This window comes from Panulirus ornatus, chromosome 21, assembly GCF_036320965.1.
Source record: "Panulirus ornatus isolate Po-2019 chromosome 21, ASM3632096v1, whole genome shotgun sequence".
Taxonomy (NCBI): Eukaryota; Metazoa; Arthropoda; class Malacostraca; order Decapoda; family Palinuridae; genus Panulirus; species Panulirus ornatus.
This window is the reverse complement of record NC_092244.1, coordinates 26,723,901-26,739,753: the sequence shown is the minus strand read 5'-3', so window position 1 is coordinate 26,739,753 and position 15,853 is coordinate 26,723,901. Positions and strand designations below refer to the sequence as shown.

The 15,853-nt window shown below is 38.4% G+C and overlaps 1 protein-coding gene across 2 annotated transcripts in view; it reads left to right on the top strand.

The window, feature by feature from the left end:
- The first annotated feature begins 1,569 nt into the window (after positions 1-1,569).
- The window catches only part of LOC139756425 (uncharacterized), a 163,321-nt gene continuing 149,037 nt past the window's right edge, over positions 1,570-15,853 (top strand). Inside the window, exon 1 of one of the 2 annotated variants that reach the window (XM_071675858.1) lies at positions 1,570-1,692. The gene's annotated coding sequence lies outside the window, so the exon portion shown is untranslated. Of the gene's footprint in view, positions 1,693-1,756; positions 1,900-15,853 lie in introns of those variants that run through there. The other variant, XM_071675859.1, reaches the window with a different exon arrangement.

Below are 15,853 nucleotides of genomic sequence, written 5' to 3'. Positions count from 1 at the left end.
ACGATACTCCTCACCCCAACTCTCATTTGCCCTCTTTTTCACCTACTACACCTTCGTATTGACCTCCTGCCTATTTCTCGCCTTCCACACTGCATGTCAGCTATATTTCCATAGCTGAGAATGAATACCTTTGTAATATAGTTTAGAATAAAAGAATTAGCATGTTCATATGAAGGCTAAAAACAGTAACAGCATTAAAAAGTTGGGATATTCTGTGTTACGTGGAAACTTTTTGTTTGAATTGGAAATTGATTATGTATGGGTAGTTATAACCAAATTTTGCACAAACAACATAAGAAGAAATGCAGTTTACAATATGCTACTGTGTATCGCACAGCAGTTTCACTTTTACAAAAAGAATTATTTCACCTAGAGAAATGGGGGTCTAAGACGATTGTCTATTTTTTTTTTTATAATACTCACGTCTTTTTAATTCTCTTTAGTCTTGATTTAAAATGACAAATTACCACACTTTACAATGACATTGTGCAATTCCATGGGTAGCATTAACCATACAGTTAATCATTTATATCTATACTGCAGTCTCCCTTGCGTGATTCATAGTATCCTTTGTAGAAAAAAGGTTGTTAGGATGCATTTTTTATTTGCTAATCAGAAATTTAATCTCTTCGCTCTAACATTTTGATAATGCGTAAGGTTGAAACAAAAAATCATGAAAATGGTTTAGCATGATTTGTGAATGCATCTCATTTCTATAGATATTCCTTCATGCATCGTCCTTTCGCCTTCTTAAGTCTAGTATACGTTGTCACTTGCCTTAAAAGCATGTAAGAGTTTGATGGAGTTTCAAGAGATTTAGACTAAACAAAGATAGTCTACTACTTAGGACAATCAATTATTTTGTTTTAGTTACGCCGCCTATATCTATGACAGCACTGTTGCATTATGGGATCTATGACGTCATATAAGAAACGTCTTGAAACATTCTTTTAAGAAATGTTTTCAATCAGAACTGTAAGAGAACGAACTGGATTTAATTTTGATATAAAATCATTAACAGCTGAATAATATTTGTTACTCTTTGGATAAAACGAAAATAATCTAGTGCATGAGAACGGCCGTTTATTCAAAGAATATGACACCTAATAGATAAGAAGCCAATAGGCTCGCCCGAGCTGATCGGCTTCTCAATTCGTGATGAGATATTTTTCATCATAAGTGTATAAGTAATCGATGAAAATTGTAAATATATCTTCAGGGCATTCAGAGAATTCAGATGATCGGTTCGTGTGTAGTGAGAACAATACATAGTTTGAGAAAACTAAAATTTTGAAGCAATATCTACTGCTGTTTACGAGAGGATCAGCGTTCTTCAGACCTCCCGCTCCCGACGCAGATATGCGTAACGCTTTCATAGGATAAGTCAAACATTAGAAAATGCAAATAAACCAAAATATTTTTGAAGATAACTGATAGGGGTAACTATGAGATACTAACAAGAAAACATCTGAAACCTATGATTAAGAGTAATGGCTGTACAACAATAAAAAAGAATCCTATGTATGTATTTAATCAGTATAGTAATATATCCTAAAAGCATTACAGTGTGCACGCCAAAGTACCCGCTATGGACGCGCACCCTTACCGTCCTGCTGGCATGATAAACTATCGCTTTTAAATGTCGGAATTGTTTTGTACGAACGTACGGGATTACTTAAGCGATACACTATTGTAAGTAATGTATAATCATTTGTGGTACTAAAGGATGCATATGTCATAGTCTTGAGGTTATGTGAGGTGCGAGAAAAACAGAATACTAAAACGTGGAGCATAGCTTACTCCAAGTCAAGATAGTTTAAGTTGACTATCGCCTGTATTTTCGGTGTTGAAAACGTACATTTCGGCACGTATTGTTGATCCTGTTAAGAGTATGAAGAGGTAGGTGTGCGATTTGCGACTGCTAGTGATGCAGGTGAGATATTTGTGTTAGAGCTGAGCCTTGTAGATTTACATCAGAATTATGATATGCTAGTCCACTGTGGTAAGTTATATTTACGTAATTAAAGAAATCTTGTTTCAAAAAGTTATAAGGGTCCATTCACCAGGGAGCGGTAATGAGCAAACCTGTATCAACATAGACATATTAGATATCAGTGTTAAACATCTTTTGTGTAACTTGGGGGTTTTGTTTCTCCTAGTCAGGAGTCTTCCTTGGTATGATTTGGTCTGGCTTGGCTTGTCATGGTTTGGCAGAGCTCAGTCTTCTTTGGTCTGGTTCGGTACTTTTTGTTTTATCTCTCTCTTTAGGTATGCCAATTGAATAGCTTCAGATCTTGAGTGATTTTGATTAGCAGTGGTTGTGTGGTGTTTAAAGAATGAGAAAGACACTGTGTTGAAGCATGATTGGAAGTGTTATATTTGAATTTAAACATTTGCTATAAGCATATCTACATATCCACAGTTTGTACACGCTGATGCACCCTTAAGCTAAATTGCCACAGGGATGCTGACATTATCACATTATCTTGTTATCATACAATTCAAGTACTGATTGAACTTTGAATGCATTTGTAAATAGTAACTATCAGACTTTGTGAATTAGGTAGGCAAGGTTGTTTACCTAGGCCTAGTTTGGTTTGACTTTGCATAGCTCGGCACTCCTCAGTCTTTTGGTTTGGTGTGGTTCATTTATGTTCTGCAAACTTAGTGTGCTTGCATTGTTTTGCTTTTTATTTAAAGATTATTGAAAGAATACAAATTGCATCTCTTAAGAGCAAATATCAGATTTTACAAATTAGGATTTAGTTATAATGACATGATTGCATGGTGTAGTATTGTTATGTAGAATATATGTATTTATGAAAGATGATTAATTCAAATAACATAAAGAGAGAATTGTGATTGTTGTTGAAATATTCATCATCTTTGTCATAGTAAGAAAGTAGAGGAGGATGAGAACAGGTGTGTTGATGTTTTGATTAGTGAAATACATGAAGAGGAACAATTTTTCATATCTTTCATACTTAACGATATTGAATAAGGTGTTAGTAGTATATATACACTTGTTAAAAGTCAGCAAAACCTATGAAGGCCTCGCCTAACTTCTTAAGCAGTCAAAGTTTATCTGAATGTTAAGTGCAGTATTGTACCTTAGCCAGTGTATACAAGTCACACTGATTGAAATATGCTGCCAACATGATGCTGGATGTCTACAAACAGATGCCACAGGAACGGCTATGCATCTCCCAGCAGGAGATGAATAAGATCTTAGCGTAGTTCATCTGTTATTTCTGCTACTAAGTGAGGTTTTTATAGGTTCTGTTTATGTTTTGCGAGAGCCCTACTTTTGTGTAAATAATGCAGAATTTCACTCATACTTTATTTGATAGCAAAGTAAGTAGGCAAGACATACAAATAGCTAAACAATGCAGGTATCTTAGCGTACTTGTAGCTGCTGCTTTAACCTTTTTTCTGTTTAATGCCTACGGTGGGAGGTTGGAATTTTTGTGACACATCAGTTGCAACTTGAATTGTGTGGACTCTGTGTCATCAGATCATCATCTTATTAGAGGAAGTCTCCATCTGAGGTGGATAATGAAATTTCATTGGCTGAAAGGTTAAGGATTTGTGGCATTTCATCAGTCTAGTGTGTGTTATTGCATTATAAGGTGACTTGACTGTTTAGTGATAAAAGTGCCAGAAGAAATGATTAATGTATAGATTTGTTATTATTTATGTGAATATTAGTATATAAATGATTTAAAAGTGATCCATGATCCACAGAGAGAATTGTGTGAAAAGCATTTTTATGGAAAAATGTTGGTTGAAAAAGTGGTCTCTTTTATGTGAAGTAGTTGTAAAAGCATACCCTTTTAAAATGTTTTATAGAATAGCTTATTTTTAAAAGAATGTTATTCGTATGAAAAGCATTTTGTCAAAATGTTTGAAATACTGATTTTTTTTTTATGTGTGATATGAGCAAAAATAACTTGCATCAAGCTCTTATGTAAAACTTAGAACAAAATTTTAGATAGGGTAAAGCCTTTAAAAACTAAATTGGCATATAACTGTGCTTATGTCATAACTTCAAATTGCTTAAGAGAAATAAAAAAGCTGAGGAAAATTTGTAGAAAATGGAGTTTTGCTGCAATATCCTTTGCGCTGCATTGTAGTTTTGAAGGGAAGCAAAGGTGGTGGTTAAATCTATGATATTGTGTTTGAATATAATGAGGGTTAATGGAGATTAGGAGAAATTTTGGGTTGAGAACATGAATATAAGTTATATAAGATGAATAATGATCGGGTCAGAAGTTAGACATGAAATACAATGAAAATTAAGGAACAACAGATTGTAAGGAATATAAAAATGATTTAGATTTTTCTTTGAAGTATGGTTAGCCAAAGACAAGTAAGTCTATGGAATGACTAGAAGGCTGATGTCTGTGTTAGTTTTCTTGAAGAGGCTAGAAATGAAAATGCCACCTGGAAGAGAGAAAAGGGTACCATCTCTTTAAAGTATTATGTGAGACTTTGTTAGACAATAGTCACATATGAAAAAGAATCAATTGTTTGTTAAGAGGCAGCTAGGACTTGCTAAGGATGGTTCACTATTTTTCACCTTAGTGAAGTATTACATTATTGAATAGAAATTTTTGACCATCAAACTGATGATGTAGTTCACTTCAGTTTTACAAAAACCTTTTATAGTGTGCAATACGTGAGATTCTTAGAGAAAATATCTGATCATGATATTAGAGTTTGTTATATAGTTTGGATGAGCTCAGATGTCACATGAAAAGTGATAATGAACACAGGGAGACATCAGAGTAAAAAAGTGATAGTGAACAATGAGACATCAAAGTAGAGGGCCTTTAATAGTTGGGTGCCTCAGAACTCCTCCCTTGGATGTATGCTTTTCATTCTGTTTATATGTATTCATACTGAAGTTATAAAGTATGATAGAGGTGCATAATCTCTCCATGGATGACAAACTTTTTCAGGAAAAAACTAGATACATTTAAATGTTTGATAAGATCTCAGTGAAATGGAAAAATATAGTGAGAAAAGGCTAGGTGCTTCAGTTTCACTTTAAGACTAATGTAAACCAACATAGGTATGAAATATATGATAAATTGTACGATTGTGTGGTTTTGGAAAAGTCATTAATATGGTAATTGATAACAAATTGACTGATTATCTCGCCAAAAAAGTAGCAAGGCTAATAAGATCACAAGCATCATCAGGGTACATACATGTGTGTTTGGACGTGAAAGTATTTACATGAGGGCAGTTCCTCAAGATCACTATTTACATATTGAGTTTGGCACCTAATATTTCATGTTGCCAGCTGTGGTGGAATCATGCCATAATTTCTCTCCTCTGTCAGTCATTATCTAACCATGCCAATGACAGCATATTCTCATGAGTTTTTAAGGAAGAAAATTATGTGGCATTTAGAAGACAGGGTGGATTATTTTTGATTACCGGATGATGATTTAGGCACTGACTCTCCAGATATTGTGAGTTGACATTACATGAGGCAGGTGTTCCTCAAAAAAGTTGAGACAATGTTGTTAACAGCTGCCTGAAATTGGCAACAGCTTCTAACAGGTGCAGTTAGTACCATAATCTTATTATAGACTTTTATTATGATTTGTTCTCATGAAAATTCGTTTAATGAATCACATGGTTATATAGATTGTAACAAGAAAATATTTATGGGGATAGGGGAGAAAGAATACTTCCCACGTATTCCCTGCGTGTCGTAGAAGGCGACTAAAAGGGAAGGGAGCGGGGGGCTGGAAATCCTCCCCTCTCTTTTTTTTTTTTTTTTTTTTTTTTTCCAAAAGAAGGAACAGAGAAGAGGTCCAGGTGAGGCTATTCCCTCAAAGGCCCAGTCCTCTGTTCTTAACGCTACCTCGCTATCGCGGGAAATAGCGAATAGTATGAAAAAAAAAAAATAAGGTAAAATATTATCATAATCAATTTCGCTTTTTCAGTTTGGGTAAAATAAGTGATTAAGTACTTGCACTTGACACTCAGGCCTTACTCTTTTAAATTTTAGCACTGTGTGTTGAAACCCACAAAACTTCTGTTCATCGCATTGAAATTAGTGGATTAAATATACTTTAGAAATAATTTTGCATTGTCATACGAACATCTCAAAATTTTGGTGTTAAATACAAGATGCATCATCTGATCAATGAATTCCAGCCACACCAAGCAAGGGAGACTGTGCAAATTATGCTTGAAATGTAGAAGGATCAAAGATGTCAGGTTGCAGAGCATTAGAAGGACAAGAAGACAAAGTTAGTTGACAATCTAGACCTTGATTCAAAAATACATGTGCCTTCCTGTGCAGAACTCCAGGTGAGGCTAGAGAATAAGGCCAGTAGCTTAGGATGAGCACTTAAGCTTAACCAGACTCATGTGCAGTATTGTGGATGCATTCTAGAGAGATGATATGACTATTCATAAAACTTGAGTATATGTTATTTTGAGATAGAATTATATGACATGGCATGAATATTTATGGAATAAAAGTGTGATTATGAAGCAAATATATCTTGAAAGTTAAAGAACTATCTGATGACTTGTCCATACAGATATTTTTAACTTCATGTATCCATATTATTTGTGTAGTGTGAGAATGAGTGACTATGCATGAGACTAAAATGAATTAAAAAGTATTATTGTTCTGAAGCTTTATGAAAGATAATGTAGTAACAGGTACAGTTTTGAAGGTTTTCTTCAACAGTGTTGGAGACTTTCTTCAATTTACCCTTTTCTTACCCTCATTCAGATTCAACGGCATGCTTTATGAATATGTAGAGGTGCCATGTGTCACAAGCAGCTGTAATTAGTACTTGGAAAAATTCCTAGATTGTTTGTTTTACAGTGTAGTTACCCACACAGTACAACATCTTACTATGTAGGGATCCAACAGTGTCCAAAAAACCTAATCTGCCTTCCATATATTTTCAAAGATAATGTCACACATACATTCTTGTATTTTGTCATCTCTCTTTAAGCTTTGATTACCATTTGCAGATGTCTGGGAATATATTTGGCAAGGTTCCAGAAGTATTCTAGGTCCATGTTTTGCATCCTTAGGGTCTTGATCTTCTAAATGAGGTAAGGCACTGATGAAGTGGTGCAGGAAGAAATTGTGACTTTCACCTGGTTCCTGCGGTTCTCGATTAGGTTAAGTTCTCGGAAGTTCTGAGGCCACTCCAACAGTTAGATATTTTTTTCTGGCAACCAAGTCATCCCATTTCTAGCCTTATGGCAGTGGGCACTTTCCATCACAAAGTGATCACACCCGTAACCTCATAACAAGGAAGCAGATAATCTCAATTGTCTAAATGTACTGCTCTCCATTCATTGTAATGGTTTTAGGTAAAGGGTACAACCGTTTCCTACCCATTGTACCACAAAAGCAACCTCAGATCATCACACTCTCTGGATGTGTCACTTTCTTCACTGTAAAACAGTATTTATACTGGCTGCACCCTATGGGCATCTCACCTTTCTCTGCCTTACTCCAGTGTTGCTCCCTCCAGTCCTTCTAGTTCTTTTCAAATGCAAGACAGATTCATTTAATTTCCTTTGTAAGCAGGAGTTTGGTAGTTGGCTTGCAGGAGGAATGTGAAGGCCCTTTTGCAGGTGATGCTGAGTGGATTTTGAGAGAGGTTTCCTAGAAGTTTTGGATAGCAAGAATTCAGCAGCAGAAATGCATTTTTTTTTCTCTAAGTACTTCCCATCTTAGAAATTTAACTGTAGATCTAGAGGTCCACCTTGGGTGCGCAAGGCTAAGTTTTGGTGACGGGATGATGTTGTCAGGGAAGCCTCGAGCACTGGCAAACAGTACCCACAATAAATCTTAGTGGTGTGATGCCTCTGAGTACACATGGGGAGTGGACAAAGTTTTTAGCAGACACTGTGGTTGTAATTGTATAGGTTGTCTTTTTCCACTTTTATTTGAGTTGAAAGATGTTATTCATTGGTATTTAGAGATGCTTCATGCCATAAGCAACTACAGTGAGCACCAGAAAGCATCCTAGTGTTTCAGTTTTACAAAGAAAACAGTGTGTGAAGATACAGCCCTGTTGAATGCCCCACATCGGTTATTGGCTAATTAGCAAAAGCCTTTGGGGTATTATTTATGGTAATTATGATTTGGCAGATATCGAACTGTTAGTATTAGGAAGTGTTCTTTGTGCGTCCATAATCCACTGATGGTGGTAGAAGAGAGATGATGTGTGAGTCAGCAAAAGTCATCAGGCATGTGATAATCTGAACGTGCATAGCATGCCCAGTTTAAATGTTTCCACAATAACAAATGTGGATGATAAGCCGGATTTTTTTTTTTTTTACTGTTCTTGATATTTCCTATTAAATGATGAATGATTTTTTTTTTTTGACAAACTCTTGTACTGAGTGCCCCTTTAAATTTTCAGGTTTCTTTCCCTTAAGGATTAAACCCCATATTTCCTTGATATTCATACCCATCACCATTAGCCTTTGATTTCATGTCGTAGAATAAGATATAATTCTATGAATCCCTGTATGCAGCTTTGTTTTTGAATATTTCATTACCAATGCTCCTCCAAAGCGGTATTCATTTGCGGAGATCTCCATGTAACTTTGTTGACTTCAGTACTGTTTTGAAATGAATTTAAGTAAATTTTCTTTTTATGACGCTGTAGCAAATGTCTCATTATTCACCATATTTCATTATATTATACTTCTTTGTAGTAAATACAGTTTTTTGATTAATCAGTTTTGGCTAGCCTCTCAGTAGCTTTATCTATTGAGTGATTTTGTGTGTTAATGCTAGTGTCCTGTTTAAAGAATAGAGCAAGAGTGGTGGAACATGATTTGGAGCAATATTCTCCATTATGGTGTAGCGGTTAGCATTCCTGACCATGATGCTTTCATGGGCCACCCAGGGTTGAGTTCTTAGGTTCAAATCCTGGTTGTGGCAGTCAGTTCACAGTCTACCCAGCTGTTCATCGACCTGTAGGGGTTGGTCAAAAAAAGGGTACCTGGCTCAGGCTAGGGTACATACATGGTTGTTTAAGTTGTTTACGGATGGGGTGGTTAGGGAGGTAAATGCAAGAGTTTTGGAGAGAGGTTCGAGTATGTAGTCTGTTGGGGATGAGAGGGCATGGGAAGTGAGTCAGTTGTTGTTCGCTGATGATACAGCTCAAGTGGTTGATTTAAGTGAGAAACTGCAGAAGTTGGTGATTGAGTTTGGAAAAGTATGTGAAAGAAGAAAGTTGAGTAAATGTGAATGAGAGCAAGGTTATTAGGTTCAGTAGGGTGGAGGGTTCAGTTAGTTGGGATGTAAGTCAGAATGGAGAAAAGTTGGAGAAAGTGAAGTGTTTTAGACATCTGGGAGTGGACTTAGCAGCAAAAGGAACCATGGAATCAGAAGTGAGTCACAGGGTCGGGGAGGGGCGAAGGTTCTGGGAGCGATGAAGAATGTGTGGAAGGAGAGAACGTAATCTTGGAGAGCAAGAATGGGTATGTTTGAAGGAATAGTAGTTCCAACAATGTTATATGGTTGCAAGGCATGGGTTATAGATAGGGTTGTATGGAGGAGATTGGACGTGTTGGAAATGAAATGCTTTAGGACAGTATGTGGTGTGAGGTGGTTTGATCAAGTAAGTAATGAAATGGTAAAAGAGATGTGTGAATATAGAAAGAGTGTGGTTGAGAGAACAGGAGAGGGTGTGTTAAAATGGTTTGAACATATGTAAGGCATGAGTGAGGAAAGATTGACAGAGAGGATATATGTGTTGAAGGTGAAGGGAACAAGGAGAAGCAGGAGACCAAATTGGAGGTTGAAGGATGGACTGATTGAATGTAAGTCAATGTAAAACAAAGCTTATTTGTAGATGGAATATTTTATCAGTAAAAGGAAGAAAAAAATGCTTCAAGGTGATGTGCAGCTGGCTGTCATGTTCTTCTGATGGCTAGTGCCCTAGACAGAGGTTAGGAACAAATGGACTTTTCCATTACATCCCAAACTCAATCTAATGGGATCTTAGGTACCAAACTAAATTTGCAGTATAACACACTTTTATGAAAATATCTCATACATCCCAAATTTAGTCCAGTGGGGTTTGAAGGCTCATTAGAAGCCAACTTCTTATACATTGAAGTTCATTAGAACAAGTTTACTTTATATTGTAGAATATACATAGTAGCTGTTCCATCTGGGAACTCCCATTGAGGGGTGGCCATGGCAAAAGAGTCTCCTATTATCCTTGTCCTTACATGCCTCCCATGCATACGCCATTCTGCTCGTTCTTCCTCTGTTTCTCTCCCTCCAGAATTCCTCCATCCTATTTGCCCATGTGACAGGTGGTCTTCCACTCACACCAACCCCTTTGATTGTAGTATCATACACTCTCCTTGTAGACTGTCAGTCTTGCATTCTTCTTACATGCCCAAACCACCTCAGAGTAGTATGTTTCACCATTCTTCAGCTCCACAATGCATTCCCTTTGCATTCTTAGCTGTACCACATCTCTCATACACCCTTTCATTTCTTCATTCTATCTTGTCACACCTCATGCTTTTCTCAAATGGCTCATTTCTACAGCCTGGATTCTTGGCCTTTGTGCCTCATTCCACGTCCATGTTTTGGCTGCACAGGTCATGGTTGGGAGGACTATGCTGTCCCTGTATCCTCTCTTCACTTCCATTCTTACACCTTTACCCTTCATTATTCTATTAAGGAACCCAATGACTCTTTCACCCTATACTGCTCTCTCCTTTTTCTCTCCTTCCATATCACCACACTTACCCAAATCAGCCCCCAGATACTTAAATTCCCTCACTTCTCTCAGTCTTTATCCTCCATATCCATAGCAGAATTTAGTACATGCTCTTTTTCAATCTATATGGTTTTACTAAATCTATACTTTCACTCCTTTTCCTTTCAAACACCATTACTTTACTTTTACTTGCATTTACCTTCTATCTCCCCTGCTTATGCACATCATAAAACACACTTAAAGCCTTCTGCAACTCATCTCCACTCTCTTCAGACAACACAGTATCATCTGCAAACAGGATTGCCACTAGCTACCATAACTAACTGCTCCACTCCATCTCTACATCCCTTTTCCCTAGGTTTGCTTTCATCTCTTTTATCACTCCATTCATATATATATATATATATATATATATATATATATATATATATATATATATATATATATATATATATATATATATATATATTATTATATTTTTTATTATACTTTGTCGCTGTCTCCCGCGTTTGCGAGGTAGCGCAAGGAAACAGACGAAAGAAATGGCCCAACCCCCACCCATACACATGTATATACATACGTCCACACACACAAATGTACATACCTACACAGTTTTCCATGGTTTACCCCAGACGCTTCACATGCCCTGCTTCAATCCACTGACAGCACATCAACCCCAGTATACCACATCGCTCCAATTCACTCTATTCCTTGCCCTCCTTTCACCCTCCTGCATGTTCAGGCCCCGATCACACAAAATCTTTTTCACTCCATCTTTCCACCTCCAATTTGGTCTCCCTCTTCTCCTTGTTCCCTCCACCTCCGACACATATATCCTCTTGGTCAATCTTTCCTCACTCAACCTCTCCATGTGCCCAAACCACTTCAAAACACCCTCTTCTGCTCTCTCAACCACGCTCTTTTTATTTCCACACATCTCTCTTACCCTTACGTTACTCACTCGATCAAACCACCTCACACCACACATTGTCCTCAAACATCTCATTTCCAGCACATCCATCCTCCTGCGCACAACTCTATCCATAGCCCACGCCTCGCAACCATACAACATTGTTGGAACCACTATTCCTTCAAACATACCCATTTTTGCTTTCCGAGATAATATATATATATATATATATATATATATATATATATATATATATTTTATTTTTTTTTTTTTTTTATACTTTGTCGCTGTCTCCCGCGTTTGCGAGGTAGCGCAAGGAAACAGACGAAAGAAATGGCCCAACCCCCCCCCATACACATGTATATACATACGTCCACACACGCAAATATACATACCTACACAGCTTTCCATGGTTTACCCCAGACGCTTCACATGCCTTGATTCAATCCACTGACAGCACGTCAGCCCCGGTATACCACATCGCTCCAATTCACTCTATTCCTTGCCCTCCTTTCACCCTCCTGCATGTTCAGGCCTCGATCACACAAAATTTTTTTCACTCCATCTTTCCACCTCCAATTTGGTCTCCCTCTTCTCCTTGTTCCCTCCACCTCCGACACATATATCCTCTTGGTCAATCTTTCCTCACTCATCCTCTCCATGTGCCCAAACCACTTCAAAACACCCTCCTCTGCTCTCTCAACCATGCTCTTTTTATTTCCACACATCTCTCTTACCCTTACGTTACTCACTCGATCAAACCACCTCACACCACACATTGTCCTCAAACATCTCATTTCCAGCACATCCATCCTCCTGCGCACAACTCTATCCACAGCCCACGCCTCGCAACCATACAACATTGTTGGAACCACTATTCCTTCAAACATACCCATTTTTGCTTTCCGAGATAATGTTCTCGACTTCCACACATTCTTCAAGGCCCCCAGAATTTTCGCCCCCTCCCCCACCCTATGATCCACTTCCGCTTCCATGGTTCCATCCGCTGCCAGATCCACTCCCAGATATCTAAAACACTTTACTTCCTCCAGTTTTTCTCCATTCAAACTCACCTCCCAATTGACTTGACCCTCAACCCTACTGTACCTAATAACCTTGCTCTTATTCACATTTACTCTTAACTTTCTTCTTCCACACACTTTACCAAACTCAGTCACCAGCTTCTGCAGTTTCACACATGAATCAGCCACCAGCGCTGTGTCATCAGCGAACAACAACTGACTCACTTCCCAAGCTCTCTCATCCCCAACAGACTTCATACTTGCCCCTCTTTCCAAAACTCTTGCATTTACCTCCCTAACAACCCCATCCATAAACAAATTAAACAACCATGGAGACATCACACACCCCTGCCGCAAACCTACATTCACTGAGAACCAATCACTTTCCTCTCTTCCTACACGTACACATGCCTTACATCCTCGATAAAAACTTTTCACTGCTTCTAACAACTTTCCTCCCACACCATATATTCTTAATACCTTCCACAGAGCATCTCTATCAACTCTATCATATGCCTTCTCTAGATCCATAAATGCTACATACAAATCCATTTGCACATACATTCTTCAAAGCAAACACCTGATCCACACATCCTCTACCACTTCTGAAACCACACTGCTCTTCCCCAATCTGATGCTCTGTACATGCCTTCACCCTCTCAATCAATACCCTCAAATATAGTTTACCAGGAATACTCAACAAACTTATACCTCTGTAATTTGAGCACTCACTCTTATCCCCTTTGCCTTTGTACAATGGCACTATGCACGCATTCCTCCAATCCTCAGGCACCTCACCATGAGTCATACATACATTAAATAACCTTACCAACCAGTCAACAATACAGTCACCCCCTTTTTTAATAAATTCCACTGCAATACCATCCAAACCTGCTGCCTTGCCGGCTTTCATCTTCCGCAAAGCTTTCACTACCTCTTCTCTGTTTACCAAATCATTTTCCCTAACCCTCTCACTTTGCACACCACCTTGACCAAAACACCCTATATCTGCCACTCTATCATCAAACACATTCAACAAACCTTCGAAATACTCACTCCATCTCCTCACATCACCACTACTTGTTATCACCTCCCCATTTGCGCCCTTCACTGAAGTTCCCATTTGCTCCCTTGTCTTACGCACTTTATTTACCTCCTTCCAGAACACCTTTTTATTCTCCCTAAAATTTACTGATACTCTCTCACCCCATCTCTCATTTGCCCTTTTTTTCACCTCTTGCACCTTTCTCTTGACCTCCTGTCTCTTTCTTTTATACATCTCCCACTCAATTGCATTTTTTCCCTGCAAAAATCGTCCAAATGCCTCTCTCTTCTCTTTCACTAATACTCTTACTTCTTCATCCCACCACTCACTACCCTTTCTAATCAACCCACCTCCCACTCTTCTCATGCCACAAGCATTGAAAATGTGAAGGAAAATAGTGAAATTGGAGAAAAATGTAGCTTAGACATTGAAGCCTATTGATACAGTGGTTAAATTGAGGAGAACTGCTATTGACGTTTGTGTAAATAAATTATACATTTCCTTTTTTCCATAGCCAGAGGTTGAACCATTATGTGACATTCATTTTTTTCATTCATTTCAAGCTAGAAGTTTCAGTTTTCTAAATTGTTTCTTACATTTTTCATATGTATATATATGTATGTGTGTGTGTGTGTATATGTGCATATGTATGTGTATGTGTGTGTATGTGTATATGTATATATATATGTATATTATCCCTGGGGATAGGGGTGAAAGAATACTTCCCATGTATTCCTCGCGTGTCGTAGAAAGCGACTAGAGGGGACGGGAGCGGGGGGCCAGAAATCCTTCCCTCCTTGTATTAACTTTCTAAAATGGGAAAGAGAAGAAGGAGTCACGCGGGGAGTGCTCATCCTCCTCGAAGGCTCAGAGTGGGGTGCCTAAATGTGTGTGGATGTAACCAAGATGTGAAAAAAGGAGAGATAGGTAGTATGTTTGAGGAAAGGAACCTGGATGTTTTGGCTCTGAGTGAAACGAAGCTCAAGGGTAAAGGGGAAGAGTGGTTTGGGAATGTCTGGGGAGTAAAGTCAGGGGTTAGTGAGAGGACAAGAGCAAGGGAAGGAGTAGCAATACTCCTGAAACAGGAGTTGTGGGAGTATGTGATAGAGTGTAAGAAAGTAAATTCTCGATTAATATGGGTAAAACTGAAAGTTGATGGAGAGAGGTGGGTGATTATTGGTGCTTATGCGCCTGGGCATGAGAAGAAAGATCAAGAGAGGCAAGTGTTTTGGGAGCAGCTGAATGAGTGTGTTAGTGGTTTTGATGTACGAGACCGGGTTATAGTGATGGGTGATTTAAATGCAAAGGTGAGGAATGTGGCAGTTGAGGGAATAATTGGTATACATGGGGTGTTCAGTGTTGTAAATGGAAATGGTGAAGAGCTTGTAGATTTATGTGCTGAAAAAGGACTGATGATTGGGAATACCTGGTTTAAAAAGTGAGATATACATAAGTATACTTATGTAAGTAGGAGAGATGGCCAGAGAGCGTTATTGGATTACGTGTTAATTGACAGGCGTGCGAAAGAGAGAGTTTTGGATGTTAATGTGCTGAGAGGTGCAACTGGAGGGATGTCTGATCATTATCTTGTGGAGGCTAAGGTGAAGATTTGTATGGGTTTTCAGAAAAGAAGAGTGAATGTTGGGGTGAAGAGGGTGATGAGAGTAAGTGAGCTTGAGAAGGAGACCTGTGTGAGGGAGTACCAGGAGAGACTGAGTACAGAATGGAAAAAGGTGAGAACAATGGAAGTAAGGGGAGTGGGGGAGGAATGGGATGTATTTAGGGAATCAGTGATGGATTGCGCAAAAGATGCTTGTGGCATATATATATATATATATATATATATATATATATATATATATATATATATATATATATATATATTTTTTTTTTTTTTTTTTTTTTTTTTTTTTTTGTCGCTGTCTCCCGCGTTTGCGAGGTGGCGCGGGGAAGCAGACAGGAGAAGTGGCCCAACCCAGCCCCCATACACATGTGTATGCATGCGTCCACACACGCAGGTATACGTGCCTACACAGCTTTCCGTGGTTTGCCCCAGACGCTTTACGTGCCCTGATTTAGTCCACTGACAGCGCGTCGACCCCGGTATGCCACGTCGCTCCAGTTCACT